A 16,414-nucleotide genomic window follows, 5' to 3' on the forward strand; every position below is an offset into this window, starting at 1 on the left:
CAACAGCTGACTCCAAGCTCATGTTATTGCCAGGCGAAGTGATAAGTTGGAATGAATCATCCATTTCTAACTCATTTTCAGCGTGTGAAGAAAACACTGAAAATGATAAAGTAGATCTTCATATAGAAGACATTCTGTACAGTCAATCTAGCAGATTCAAGATAAATGCGTTTATAGGGAAGGGGGTTTACGGAAAAGTAGCCCACTGCATAAACTTGCACACTAGGGAGAATTTGGCCATAAAAATAATGCCTAAATACATGTCTCAGGTATGTTTTGATGAGCTGGCTATACATAAAAAACTCCAAAAGCTTGACGTCAACAAGAATAACTTGCTTAAATTTCTTGAATATTTCTCACATGAGAAATATAATTGTTTGACATTTGAAATGCTTGACAAAAATCTTTCTGAACTGTTACATGAGAGGGCTTTAGTTCCACTAAGTTTATCTGAGGTTAGAGTAATCACACAACAGATGCTAGTGGCTCTAAACACCCTCAGAAACATGGGTGTGGCACACACAGACATTAAACCTGACAATATAATGTTAGTAAATCATAAGTTGCAGCCTTTCAAGCTGAAATTAATTGATTTTGGTCTGGCCAGGCCAGTTTCTGAATTGGAGTGTGGCAAGATTATTCAACCTACTGCCTACAGAGCCCCAGAGATCATCCTGGGCCTCCCACCAGATGCAGCAGTTGATATGTGGTCACTTGGCTGCATTGTGGCTTTCTTGTTACTGGCCGACAACCTGTATCCATCTAGATCTGAGTATGAGGTGATGAGACTCATCGTGCAGATGCTAGGTCAGCCTGATAAACGTCTGTTAAACCATGGGTTGCGTACCGGAGAATTTTTTACCAAGGACAGTTTCTCCCGTTTTGCCCCATGGAGGATGAAAACACCCAGTGAATATATCATCACAACAGGCTCAGTGATCACAGAATGTCAAGGAATTTCTACCACCTTTACTGGACTTGATGACATTGTGCACACCAGTAGAGGACTGAAGGATTTCGCCGAGTTTCTTGATGCACAGGCCTTTTTAAGCCTCATCAAATCTATGCTGCGTGTGGACCCTGAAAAAAGAATTACACCAGGCGATGCTTTAGAGCACTCTTTTATCACAATGGATCACTTTGGTAGTCACATTCAAGACAATTATGTGAAATCAGCCCGCCTTATTATTGAAAACTGCCAGCGGGAGCAGCCAACAGCTGAATCCATGCTCCCTACGGACACTAATAATGGAATACAATTGGATGAAGCCAGGGATAATGCTGCAGGCCCGAGTTACAGACCTGCAGCCGTAACTGGCGATAGACCACCAGCCCAAGCTGGCTCAGCTGAAGCTGCTGCTGCTGTCCCTAATGACAAAGTTGCAGCCGCAGCTGACAGAAGTGTTGCTGGCAATGAAGATGGACCACCAGCCCAAGCTGGCTTAGCTGAAGCTGTTGCTGACCCTGATTACAGAGTCACAGCCGCAACTGCCAGAACCAATGCTGGCAAAGGTGATGAACCACCAGCCCAAGCTGGCTCAGCTGAAGCGGCTGCTGCTGTCCCTGATTACAGAGTCACAGCCGCAGCTGACAGAACCAATGCTGGCAATGAACCACCAGCCCAAGCTGGCTTAGCTGAAGCTGTCCCTGCTGGCAACAATAATAATCCAAGTAACTTTGTTAAAGTCAAAACAAAGAAGGAGTGGTTAAAGAGGATCAGACGGGCCTTCTCCAGCTCCAAGCCCCCTGTGATGTCAGGTAAAGATAAAGAAACCACTATAGATAACAATAATGGAATACCATCAGATGAAGCCACCGCTGCAGGCCCGAGTTACAGACCTGCAACCGTAACTAATAGAACTCCTGCCGGCAATGGTAACAGACCACCAATCCAAGCTTGCCAAGATGAGGCTGCTGCTGCTGGCACCAGTAACAATCCAAGTGACTTTGTTAAAGTCAAAACCAAGAACAAGTGGTTAAAGAGGATCAGACGGGCCTTCTCCACCTCCAAGCCCCCTGTGATGTCAGGTAAAGATAAAGAAACCACTATGGATAATAATAATGGAATACCATCAGATGAAGCCACCGCTGCAGGCCCGAGTTACAGGCCTGAAACCGTAACTGATAGAACTCCTGCCGGCAATGGTAACAGACCACTAATCCAAGCTTGCCAAGATGACGCTGCTGCTGGCACCAGTAACAATCCAAGTGACTTTGTCGAGGTCAAAACCAAGCACAAGTGGTTACAGAGGGTCAGACAGGCCTTCTCCGGAATGGCCATGTCTCTAAGCTGCTGCTGTTAGATGTCATCAAGTGAGGATGCAGCATTGTATTGTTGGCACAGTACGTATAATTGCAAACGTATATGACTGTGCCTCAGGGTTTTCTCCAGGTGCTCTGGTTCTCCCACAATTTATTTAATTTAAATTGAAAAAAAAAATGCTGGCTTGGCTGAAGTGTTGCTGTCCCTGATTACAGCTGCAGCTGACAGACCCAATGCTAGCAATGAGTCAAGTGTACATGACTGTGTCTAAGGGTTTTCTCCAGGTGCTCTGGTTCTCCCATAATTTAATTTAATTAATTTAAATAGAAAATAAAAAAACACCAAAAAATGAAATAAAAAATATAAAAATTCTAGAGTTTTGTTTCACTGTTTGTCAATATCAATGTCTGCGGCCAACAGGCTGTAGCAGACTATTTACTGAAACTTAAATAAAATATAAAATGACCTGGACCACATAGCCTAGTGTTAATTGAGTGTTAATTATGAGTTTTGTTGGACTGTAAATTGTTTGCTGGAGAAGAGCTTCAGCAGTGGCACAGCTCACCGGGCCCATCCACGGCACGGCCGTGGTCCATTTCAGACGCGTTCCAGAAAGAAGCCTCTCTATGCTCGGCTACGCATTGAATACGAGTCTGTTCTATTTTTGAGCAGGCGGAAGCCAGACACAGAAAAATCTGTCACACCGCGGTGAGGTCAAGCTGGGTTTTTGTTATGTCTTGTCATTTCCTGTTTTATTTTGAAAGATAACTCTCCTCTCGTTTCAGGTCACTTGCCCTTCCTCGTGTGTCACCGGTCTGATTGTCTTCCCCGCCCTGATTGTTTCCACCTGTTCCCCATTACCTTGTGTATATATTGTCTGCGTCTCCCTTTGTCCCGTGCCGAAGTGTTTCGTCTTTCGTAGTGTGCACCAAAGCCCTTTTCCCATAGCCCACAGTCACAGCATCTTAGCTCAAGTGTTCTTTTGTTTTTCTACCTCGTTGAGTGATTTTTTGTTGTACTTCCTAGTCTAGCCTTTTTGTTTCTTTGTATTTAGCCTAGTGTGTTTTCAGCCTCTTTTTTGAGCGTCTTAAGTTAATGTTTCATAGCCTTTTGTTTTTCCTCGTTGTGAGTGATTTTGATTTTGTTAATCTTTAATAAGAGTAGTCATAGCCTTTTGTTGTTCCTTGTTGAGAGTGATTTTGATTTAGTTTTTCTTAAGAGTAGTTCAGTGCTTTTTCCTCCTTTGGAGTGATTTTTTGTTTCCTCTAGTTTAGGCCTTTTTCATAGCCTCACTCAGTCGAGGATATTGTCGACCTAAATAAAACAGCTGTCTACCAAACTCTGCATCTGAGTCCTCATTGAGTCCCGGCCTGACAAAATCAAAGAGAATCCGGTGGATTATCAAAATAAAATATCCCATTACGTGTCGTAAAAACAGACAAAAGCTAAATTAATTAACTATGTAGCATATTTACACATGTAGAAGCATATTTAGAAGAACATACACAGGGAAAATGGCCAAATCTGAGCAAGTAAACAAAGTCTGGTGGGCTAAACATTCGCTTCTGAAACGCTCACGGGGGGGTTTGAAGTCGCGTGCAGGACGGACCAAAACCGGCATGCGTACGCGACGTGCCAGAGACGTGTGCAGTGGGGTTTCGGAGTGACACTATATATATATATAAAGTAATATAACCTATAACAATTAGGTCAACCTTATGGTGTTTTTTTCAGACATGACACTATGTACTCAAAGCTCACTTTCAGTCGCAAAGTGCTTTACAATAAAGCAGCAACACATTTAAAACAAACAATAACAATGAACTAAAATCTAAAACTAAACAAAGACAAAATAAAATGTCATTAAACGTAATATAATCAACTAAAGGCCCTTTTAAAGTCAATTGTCATCATTCAGTAGTCTGTGTTTTGTCCTGTGTGTTCCTTTCTGATCCCACAAACTGTCCATGTCAGTGCTTCAAGTTGCCACTTATGAACCATAATACACCCAAGGAATCGAGTGGATCAGCAGAGTTCAACCAGACCTAAAAATCTCCATACATTTGAAAGATAAAGAAAGCCCATTCAATATTTCACATTTCATTTTAAAATCATTTCCAGTGAATTAAAACACGAAAAAAATAAAAAGTGAACTCTGTATTTTTAATAGCATTAGTTGTTAGCATTAGTTTGTCATCAATAATTGGGTATACAGTGGTCCCTCGTTTATCGTGGGGGATACGTTCTAAAAATAACCCGCAATAAACGAAATCCGCGAAGTGAGTTTTACAATTATTACACAGATTTTGTACAGTACTCCCTTAGTTAATCAGGACGCAGAACACAGTGTGCGTTCATACTCTACAGTACGCTGTAAAAAAAAAACATGCAAAATGACACTAAAAAAATCCGTGAAACAGCAAGTCCGCGAAAAGTGAACCGCGATATAGCGAGGGACAACTGTATACATTGTAACACTTAGTTCTGCGATTTTTATTTATTTTTTCAATAGGTTTCCACCTGGTTTTACTTTTGTAAATCAAAAAATATCTCCATAATTGTCTTTTTCCAGTCGTTTTAATCTTATGGAAAGCCACAAAAGACACGGGAGGTTACCATCCCTACCCGGCTCTCACTGCGGGAGGCCGTTTCACGGGACATAGTGTGCCGAGTGTCGGTAGGGAGGACTGGCTAGGTCATGGTGGTTTTTCCACATATAAATTCATCAAATAACTCACTCATACAAGTTTCCAAAGACACTACCTAACCACATCACTGTAGGTAAGTATCGAAATCCCGAGATGTAATTATCATCGGTAAACACCAGGACATACTCAGTTCTTACTGCCAGAGACAGAGGCTGTTTTTACTGGGGGAAGTGAGATGCGGAGTCTGTAGGGAGGACTAACCGGTTCACAGTGACTTTTAGCTCTAAATTTGCTGATCCTTTTCTCAAAACTTGCCAAAAACACAACTGACAACCACTTTACTGTTGTGCGCAATGTTTCTTCTTCTGTGGTCTATATGGGAGTTTTGTTTGCGCTCACGTAAAGTTAAAATCTGTGTCAAAATAAAGTCAAAATAAATATGTGTCTCGAGTTTGTCAGACTAAAGAAGAAAATGTTATTGACCACCCAGCCAAATTTGAATGATTAAAAATAATGACAAGTTTATGAAATTAGGTGTCAAAATCAGGTAAAAATGGGCAGTACGCTCAGCTCCAGGACTGTGGGGGCTTCTGCACAAGCCACAAGCTGTCCCGTTACCGGTGTATTGTCCTCATTATGCACCATGTAAAATCACGTTACTGTGCACCACATTGCCGTTACTGTAATTATTGTAATATTTTCAGGTCTCTAATAATATGGCCCTTCACAATCCACTTCTTCTTCATCACTCCGTTCACATTCTGGCACCCAGGGAAAACGCATTTTCAGTGGAGCTAGCTAGCCATTGCTACGGGGGGTCACACGGTCTGGTTTTAGGACCGCGCAAAAAATCCTGTTTGAACCTCTAACTCCACATTTCATTAATGTATCGTTCCAAGTCTTTTTACGTGTGATGTACCTGATAAAATGTGCATACTGACACAGCTTTTGTGGTCTTTATCTTTATGCTTTTTCTATCTTCTCTGTTGTATTGTTAATTGCTTTTGGATCTGTATCAACTTTGTTGGGATGACTGCCATATCAAAGTTTGTCAGCCAAATGATGTTCAAAAGATATAAAAATATAATATGAAAATAGAAATATGGATGTGGTTCCCAGTCTTTCAAACATTCTGACCTGATCGAAATGTTATTATTAAACTCAGTTAGAAATGATTCACTGTATTGCAGTTTTTTAATATCAAACACAGGTATATTAACTCAGGTATTACGTTTAACTTTTTGCATTCAGCTCTAAAGCAACATTACCTTAGACTGTTATAATTGTGTGGTGTTTGCTGCCCTCAACTGGACTTATACCTACAACACTGCACACTGTGGACACCTGCTGTGGATACTGTAGCTGCAGATTCTCCAGAAATATCATTGACAGGGATATTAAACAGACATTTAGATATAAGGTGGAAATACATTGGACTGGGGATGAAGTCAGACACCCACAGTTCATGACTTGTACCGTTGACTTCATTCATTTGTCTCATAGGTCATAACCCTCTTAGTGGATGGAACAAACTATCAAATTATTTCTTCCTAAAGATGGGTTTTAATCACTTGTTTGATGAACCACAGTCCACATGGTTCAGAGCCTCTGACCTCACTAAAGCCATATTTCCACCAGATGGTACAGCTCAATGCTCACCTATGGCATCTCTACTTTGTTTTGTACAGCAGTAATTTTTTTTGATCGATAGTAGCTTAGCTATATAAAAATGCAGGATATTTGTGTCACATAAGGGCTGATTCCCTATAACCAATCAGTGGTGTGTAGCCTTTTCACATTACTGAGTATTTGTATTAGTATCGTCTCAGTTCACTTGGTACTTTTAACATTGGAAAAGCAAAAAAGAGCAAATGGAGTTGGGTAGAGGTGAGCTGTACCATGCAATGGAAAAGCCTTATAATCATTTTGTGGCTAGATGGGAGCAAATTAGATTCAATTAAATATGGTGGTGTTGTGCTCAGGTGTCCACATACTTTTGGCTATGGAGTGGTTCTTCTCGAGCGTATCCATAGTGATTGTGCACAGAACATTAGTTTTATTTCATAAATGACCACATCATCACTAATGTTAATACATGCAGCTTGTAGCATATTGTATTGTCTTAAACGAAAAGTATGCATTCAAAGCACAATTTCCCATATCAATGGCTCCAAAGGCCTTTGTGTCAATGAATGTGTTTACATGCACACAGTATAACTGCTAAATAGCCCCAAACTTAGCCAGATCTTTATTTTTCATTAGTTGTGCTGTTTGAATGCACCCTCATGCCCCTATAACACATAAATAGAATAATCTAAACATTGCCCTGGAAACAGAGCATGCAGACTACATAACAGAAAACAGATATGCATGGGATGAGGTGCACACATTTGACAGTGCCCCATGTTATATGAGCATCATGTTGATAGTATCGCTTAAAGGCAACGAAGCACCTTTTATCAGTTCAAAGTCAGCTGGGATAGGCGCCAGTGCCCCCATGACCCTGGTGAAGATATGCGGTTACACATGACCGTTATATTTTTAAACTGGGACAACAGCACATATGTGTTTTTATGTCTTTATTAACACAACCAACCACTGTTATTTCTATCTATAAAAAATATATTTGTGAGAGACTTTTCATTTTGAATATTCATTTATAGGCTAAACATAAATCGCTATTTTATCATATTTGTCTTAAATCCTGCTCCATTATAGCAGGTAAAGCACATCCTGACAGATTGGAATATTACTGATACTGTTCCCCTCTGTTCAGTATTAAAGGATGCTCACACATCTTTCAAATTCATACTGTAAATTTGCGGCTGTTTTTAACCCAGGCTGCTTATGGGTGTTTCCAGTCCAGGGATCATATTACCCCTAAGGACCTGCAGGGGACCTTGCAGCAACCAGTCAAGGATCAGCCAAGGGCCCATCATGGAAACGGGGAACTTTTGAGTTGCTACATCTGTATGTAATTGAAATGCAAGTCCTGCATTTTGGCCAAATGTTTATTTTTATAAATTTTTGAGTGTGGATATATGGATAATTACACAGGGTATTGTTTAGCATTAGGGTTGCAAAAGTTCTTTAAATACTAATAATAATTAGTAATATTATAATTCTCTTAAAATACTTACAAATGCCATGAATTAATAAAAGACATTGCTGAAAACATCATGTTCCATTCATGGTCATCAAGCTTAATTATCAAAACCCCACTGAGTGTGTTTAGATGCACACTAACACAATGCTTTGGGATACTAACAAATACCCAAACTCCTGATTTAGAAAGATATGACAGTGTTGAGCAGACATGGATGTTATAAGTATCTCTTCTTAACGTCTGTTGAGAGATTTGTGTTTGGGATATAAGAATAAGGATCTGAGCTTCATGCAAACCTACATACATTTTCTCCAAGCTTAGTTGACATCCCTCACTAACTAACACAGGATTACAGACCCAGTGACATCAGTGAGTCCATAATCCTGTGTGTGGATGCTAAAGACGCTGCATCTGTTTGCAAAACTAATAGCGTGTCCATTGACCTCCAAACACAGAAATTAACTATCTTTAGAAAAGTACACAGAGTCTCCATAATAACCAGAAAATTAGTTACTGGCTTAATCAACTTCGCTCACATCAGCGAAGAATCATTCTGTTCAATCAGGCCTTTTTGTTTATTAATTTCCTGCTCCCGCTGAGGTAAACGCACGACATGAATGAGATGTGATTTTTGTTTTTTAACATCAAAGTGGTGCCGTGATGGATGGCTCATAATAATTTCTCCACCCAGAAAAGAGCAATATGCTAAGTAGATGGATAATTTGTGTGATAAGTTCATTGTCCCATAACATACTGAAAAATGTTATACTACACATGCATACATATAGGTAGTGAGCAACCAGACCAACAAACATCTGTGCACAGTATGTTAATTTGAAGTTAATATGTAAATGACTTATCCTAAACTTAAGCAAGTCTACTCGCACTTTAACCACAGTACTGTTGCATCATATGATAGATTTATTTTGCAACAGTGATTTAACGGTTTTGGAAAGCACAAACAAATGTTGTGCAGATTGGTGCATCAGATCAGAAAATTGTCATTTTGTCATTTAATCTTGGAAGGCCTGTTAGATAAAACATCTTGGCACTTGAACTGGACTTGCGGAACCGCAACCCTGAACAACTTGCTTCGTGGTCAAAACTGTTAAATATTTTAATATGAAAGCCACGTGTAGTTCGGAGGTTTAAATTCAGAATTTTCATTCTTTTTGGTCACTTTAGGAAACACTTATCTCAACATTGTTATTTATTGCCGTAGTCATAACTCATTGAAGTTAGTGTTTCATTTTGTTGAACGTTTAGCTGACCTTTCAGACACTTTCTGAGACCAGAATAGTTGCACCACTTTATTGATGACAGAGGATAATGTGCAGTGGCAGGCAATTATCCAAAGGTGGGCGGAGGGCTGGTGGGGGCAGAAGGCGAGGCGAGACAGAACTGGATGTAGCTGGCGGGTGGCAGGGTTATATTCCTGGATGCCAGAGAGATCAAGTTAAACAAAGTGCAAAAAATTGACTAAAACTTGTCGAAAGTTGCTTGTAGCATTGTTACCACAAAAGAAAATGATCTATCAGCAACAGGGAGGTTGAACCGGACTTAAATGCTGCTGGGGTTAATCGGTTGATGAGGAACAGGTATTGAGGCAATCAGGTAGGTGAGTGGGAACACAAGGAAAGAGGAAACACTGGGGACTAGGAGGCAGGCAGCCACAAAATATGGAAATTATATTTATTTTCATTATAGTTCTAACATCATGAATTATTGAATACCATGCTTGCTTTACTTCAATTCATTGCTAACTGCAATATTAGATGCACCCCCTCTGGAAGTAAGTATTGTAGTTGTGAATGTGCTTACCGCACTGTGTATGATCTATAAACCTGTTCCAACCATTCAATCAACCCTCAAGTGTACATATGTATAATTTATAAATCTTTCCCCTCGGATACCAAACCTCAATACATCATGTGTGCTGGTGCTGTGGAACAGCAGTCAGAAAGAACTTAATGGTATTGATCTGTCTGGGCTGGGCAGCCTAATGATGGCGGTGCCATGTTCCAATGTAATTTTATTTAATATGATTGGGTAGTCTTTTGTATCTATCTCAATCCAAGAAATGTTGGTCTCATCTGTGCAGCCGTATAGCACATTACCATCTTAATATATGTAAAATTGCGTATTTTAGACTCCCTGTCGTCATCTTCCTGCTCAACACTTGTCTACTTGTCCCCCTTCATTGTCATATTACATAAAGTGCTTTAAAATAAAAGCTGCCAATAAGGAGACAAAAAAATTAAATAATGATTGAGGGCAATCTGGTCACTTCACTGCTAAATGACTAATTACTCAAGACGAGAAATCGATTGTCACAATCCATTGTCTGCTTTCCTTCCTTCTCTCCCTCACCACTCGCTCGCTGTTTCGGTGGGCAGTGAAGAAGCTCAATCAGTCGTGATTGATTCGGATAGACCGAATGAGCCGAAAGTCATGCTTTAAGCTTCCAGTAGCTGATGGAGAGACATACTGCTGTGCCAGAGATCATTTACGGCAATCAGCTAGTCTTTATTCCTAAGGAAGAATTACTGATGGAAAAATGGACTGACTTGATATTTGTTATGAAAATTGATAGAAATCTTTTTTTTTTTTATGTCCTGTTAGATAATTCTTTTTCATTGTCATATATAGAAATAAATAATTTACATGGATCTTTCAGCATATGAACTCAGTACAATCTTATTGTGATTAAGTGTTCTTTATTACACCTCTGCTAACAGATGACTGCACTAGGCAGGAACACAGTCTCTTTAAAAGTCTTTAGACAGAGCACAGAGCAGTTCAGAAGTCCTAAGCACAAGCGCCGAAGGCAGCTGATGAGTAATCTCCCACGGTGAAGTCAGAGCAGCGAGACGCCAAACAGATGCAGACGTAATAACACCAGGAAACTCACAGGCTGGGTTCAGAGTCAGGGCCGGAAAGCAGTCAGGTTTACCAGGGCAGAGACGAAGAGTCCAGGTCAGGAACAAGCATTGTCGGAACAGGGAAATCAAGCCGAAGAAGAGTGCTGGAAAGATCTGCATGGCACAAAGACAATCTGGTGCTGTAGCGCTGGGCTGCTGTTGCTTAAATAGTGGTTAGATACTGATGAGGAGCACCTGAGTGCACAGGTGAACAGAGTTGGCTGATGAGAGGGGAGTGGCCGGCAGGGAGCGTGAGCAGAGGGGAGGAGAGTGGAAAATTACTGGCAGAGCAGCAGAGGAATGGATTGTGACGCCCATTATTTGTATTAAATAGGCCAAATATTGCAGGATTATAGGTTGTGTTTTTCTTTGTGTTACAATGAACTGATGAAAACAAGCCATCACATGATCTAATGTGATATTCTTTAATTATCTGAAAAGTGTTTGAATCATAAAGGAGTTTAACTGTCGCATAAAATCATAGAGGTACAATCTACAACCGGGTGGTTTGAGAGTTGAAAAGAAGTTTTGTTTCTTTAGTTGTATGTCTTATAAATAAATGACAGTATGCCAATCTTTGTGACTGGACAGAATGCATTGGTATTTCTGTTTGTATCATGCAAAATCAATATTTTGTGTCAGATTATTGATTTGAAAAGGATTTTACCTCCATGTCCATAGCAATGATCTATTATTTGTGTACAGTCGGGAACTGAGTATTCAACAAAGCCATGTAATAATAATGGAGGCTCTCTGATTGATTCATTGTAATTGTGATTGCGTAACAAGCTGTATATATTTTATTTAACATAAATGGGATGGTGCATCCTAATTCATGTTTATACATCAACTTCCAGACAAAATAATCAGAAAACAACTGCGTTAGTGATCATTGTCTGTCTTGACTTGAACATCTGTTTACAGACAGTGAAATATCTCAAATTCTGACTCACAGAAACATTATCAGTAAACATCATATGACAGGAATCATCTGGAATAAATGTTTTATCTGTAAAGTTTGAATCAAGAAAATCTCTAACATTCTCTGAAACCTAATGGTCGATGATTACGGGCACTTATTTTTTTCTGTTCGGATATTCAGACGTCTACTTCGCTTTTATTTTGAACTCCTATCAGTAAGGCCGTTGAGCAGAACCTTTTTGAAGTTTTTGATGTGATGTGCTTTGTTCCTGTTCCTTCCATCAGCCTAGATTTACATCACAACTAGCATTAATTTACTCTTTAGGCGGAGCGGGTCATCCATTAAATGTAGGATTGTCGGTTTGATCTTCAGTTCCTCCTGTCCACATGTTGAAGAGTCCTTGGGTGACTCTAAATTACTCCTGATGGCCAAGCTACCTATAGTGTGTGAGTGTGTGTGTGATAGATAGCTGTAAGGTACATTTTCAAAACACTAAGCTTGACAAGTGCTACATGAAAGCAGTCAATGTACTGTGTTGTTTGTTGAAGGAGCCGGACTGCACCATGCCTACCTAGAGGAGGCTAACTTCAGTAACCAGTTTGGTCTGTGTCTTGTGTCTGTGTTCATGTCTGTCTCTGGGGTTGTTCAGGGTGGATGTTTTCCAAAATCTGATGTTATTATGGACAGCAGATGTCCACACAGTCCTGTTAATAATACATGGTGTTGCTACAGATGATGGTCAACACATACAGTCTAAAATCTGGGGTGAAATTCCCATCATGCAAACCAGGGTTGAGAAACTTTGCAGGCATGAGAATGCAGAGTATAACTGGGATTTTGACACTATGTATATTGTAATTATAATAAATATTATTTTGTGCCCTCAGGTGGTTGTTCTGGTAGCTGAACGGAGTTTTACCTATGTTTTATTTGAGATAAGATAAGAGCATCCAGGCCTCGAGCTTCACTCTGTATGCATTTCCCATGACATTGATTCAGAGACAACTGAGAGCCAGTGTTGCCAGGAAGATATGTTCACTTGATACAATCTAAATTTCAGTTGGACTGATTATGCAAACTGTACACAATGAAGACTGGCTGTACCTGTTGCTTGAGGTTAGTACTTCTGGTCACGTTTACCATGCTCGTCACATCTCTCACTCACACGTTCTTAGGCACGCACACCTACTGGATGTTCGTTTCATGTGAGGACCTTGTGTCTCCTCTGTGTGTCTCGAAGAAACAGTCTTTTGGGATCTGTGTAAAAGGTCATCATGAATGACAAACACAAACACACACAGGAGACATGGTGAGCATCTTAAAATCCCCCACGTCATATTAATTCATTCTCTACTGCATGTACTGTGTACATGCGCTCTGTGTTTGCACTGTATATAAAATAGGGACTGAGCCTCAAAATTCAGGCTGTCCATGGTAAATGCATCTTTCATACTCAGCGCCTTTTAGACTGGTTACATGCGTGCCATTTTCATACTTTGATGTGGATGTGGACACAATACATTGCTAAGGATGGTGTGGTTATAGCTCCTTCAATACGAGGATCTGTTGCTTTTGTACTCTTCGTTGTACAAAATAATTTACTCTAATCTTTTTCTTTTTTTTTTAATAATCATCAGACACTTTTCTTTTTGAACTGATTTTAAAATATAGAAAATGAACTCAATAGAACTGTTGCTTGATTGAGGGTGCTTGCCATCACAATCTTAATTAATTCATTCATTTTTTTGTGCAATTTGTGGGCAGCAGAATAAAGTGGAAAGAAAACTTTGGCATATTAAGAACTTAAGGTTGTCATATCACGCACAAGAAGCAACATTATCATTAATTTGGAATCATGTTTCTGGTGAGTTGTCCAATAAAAACTTTATTTTTTTACTTTGGTCCTTACCTTACCTCGGAGATGTGTATGTATATCACCATGCTCTGTCTGCTGATGTGTTGGTGCAGTCAGTTTATCAGAGATAAACCTGCTGAAAGTGGTCTAAGACAGAAAAGTTGTGAGCTCAAAGAAAGATTAAATATCCACCGGGACTAAAATGCTCTGTACCAGTGACACCATTCACATTCATCTGACGCATGTTTAATCTTGTATGATATGAAATATGCAACTTTAATTACAGCTCTATGAATAGTTTATTATTTGGTTAATTTAATTTCTTTCTTGATTTGTATCCACACAGCACAGATGTGCTGAATGAATGCACAGCAACACAGGACAACTAAAAACAGAATATGAAAGCTTCCCGAGGCGTTAACTCACACTGTGTCTACATGTTAGTGGAATAATAATGAAAATGAAAATTCATGTTGTGTCGTCCCCACTGTGTACTGTGGACATCCAGCAAACTTGATGTGTTTATCCTACCCTTGTTTTACCCGCAGGCTGCTGGTATTTCTCTGCCCAAAAAACAAATCCACCACTTCTGAAACAACCCACAAAGAAGTGGGCAACTTTCTGCTTTCATCGGCTTCTCTCCCATTGTCTGCGTTTACTCATTCCCTCTCCAGTTCTTCCTCTGTGTCTTTTATTGATGGATCCTTAAAGTTCAGGTCCTCGGTCCTCAGAATGCCAAATAGCATCTAAACTGTTCCACCACAGAGCCCCACAAATCAATACACAGTACACAGTCTGGATCTGACTTTTATTAGACACACATCATGACTGCGCATTGGGACTGTTTTGTATCGTGTAACGTTGTGATGTTTAGGGTTTTTTTTTTCTTCTCTTTTCTGTCTAATGATTTTTTCATTAAGGATTTAATTCAACTGCCTGTTAATTAAGTTTGTTATATTGATAACTGTTCTGTAATTAATTTTTATGTGTGTGTGTGTGTGTGCGGCTTAAAATCAGTACATCACGCACATACTGTAAAAAGCTTTGTAGCTTATATTTATCTACAACACATCTTAAAAGCCTGCCAGGAGATTTTCTCCATCTTTTCCCCACCGTGCCTTCAACAAAATATCTAACAGACATTAGACACAATCATTTTGCGCTTCTATACTATTTTAAAGGACTAACTGACACTGAAAAGTCAACCCCCGAAAGTACAACATGTTAGCGAGTGATTACTATTAACAAACTACAAGATTTGCTCAGAGTTGTAAAATGGCTAGAGCTTTAGTCTAACTGAACACAGTTCACAGAACACTGATTCATAGCTGTGCATAATTAAACAGAAATGCTGGAGAAAAAAAAGTGCATTGTGTTTTTTTGTTTTTTTCACAAGGCACAAATAATTAGCGATCAACAGTCATTGAACAGTACAAAAAAACACCCACCTGATCTTACGAGAGGCTCCACTTGACCCCGTGATTGTCTGGTCTCATTATCCCTGCAGTAGATAACTGCCACTCTGACTGCCATTGTTTGTGTATGAAGACAGGCTGCTCGAGGTTTTTGTTTTGAGTGATGCATTAGCAAATGATAAAAAATAAGGTTTAACATCGCTGTGACAAACTCAGTACTGAAAGAAATCTTTGTCATCTTCGTACAACAGGCATTTTGGGATACTGGGAAGGGAAGGTTTTCACGGGGAATGCTGAAAGGAAGCAAAGCTGGCCTTTAAAGTTTCCTGCTTCACGAAATGTAAACATTTTGCTGCTTTTATCTATTTTATATCATCTTAAATTAAGGGTTTGTGGATTGTTCTGGCCTACCTTAACCCCTGTTTACATCTGCTTTGCAAAGGTGAAAGATGTTTGAGACTTGGGAACAGTAGAGGCATCCTTGTGGGACCTCACTCCTGTAAAATTTGGTTAATTCGGACCTGACTAGGGAAATTACATATTATTTCAGGAAGGAGGTAAAAATTATTCATCTGACATGAGCGCAGTTGTTGTCTCTCTGTTCATCTTTCCTTTCCAATCCTTTATATTTGCATCTGTAAATTCTGTGTATTGAATGTATAACAGAATATTTATGACCCTGTCTGTCAAAATACCAGACAAGTCTAATGCAACCTCTGGTTAGGAGACATTTAGGAAGCTGTCATAAGCCAACAGTCTCATCCTGGGATTTAAAGGAGATTGTCAAGAAGTCCACAGTGGATCCATTGGTGTCATAGGACCCGGCTCTTACCAACAACCTGAGAAACGGAGTCTGTCAATCACAACTTGTGCAGGTTCCTGCCTGATGGTGCATTGATAATTAAGTAGACAACAGTATAATATCAGATATGAGACAACGCCTACCTTCCCCACTCAGCTTTGCATCTGGTGGGCTGGCATGAGTTACTCTCCTTCCCTCTGGTTAGCTTTTTGATTCTGGGCACAGAGCATCCGTTGACCCGGCTTGAGGCAGCCGTATTTGCATCTGGCAGTACATGCTAGCCTAGGACTCTATGCATGATAAACATATGTAAATAGTTTATCTTCGGTATGCAGCAGCCCTGCCGGCATGCACAGCTGTATTTTTTCTGGAGAACTCATTAGTATTGTAATTTTTGTTTTGTTTGTGTGATGTTATTATTAGTTGCTATTTTAGAGTAAAGTTTAACATATCAGCAGAACTTGAAGAATTTGACGCATGTC

The sequence above is a fragment of the Larimichthys crocea genome, chromosome II (genome assembly GCF_000972845.2).
Source record: "Larimichthys crocea isolate SSNF chromosome II, L_crocea_2.0, whole genome shotgun sequence".
Classification (NCBI taxonomy): domain Eukaryota; kingdom Metazoa; phylum Chordata; class Actinopteri; family Sciaenidae; genus Larimichthys; species Larimichthys crocea.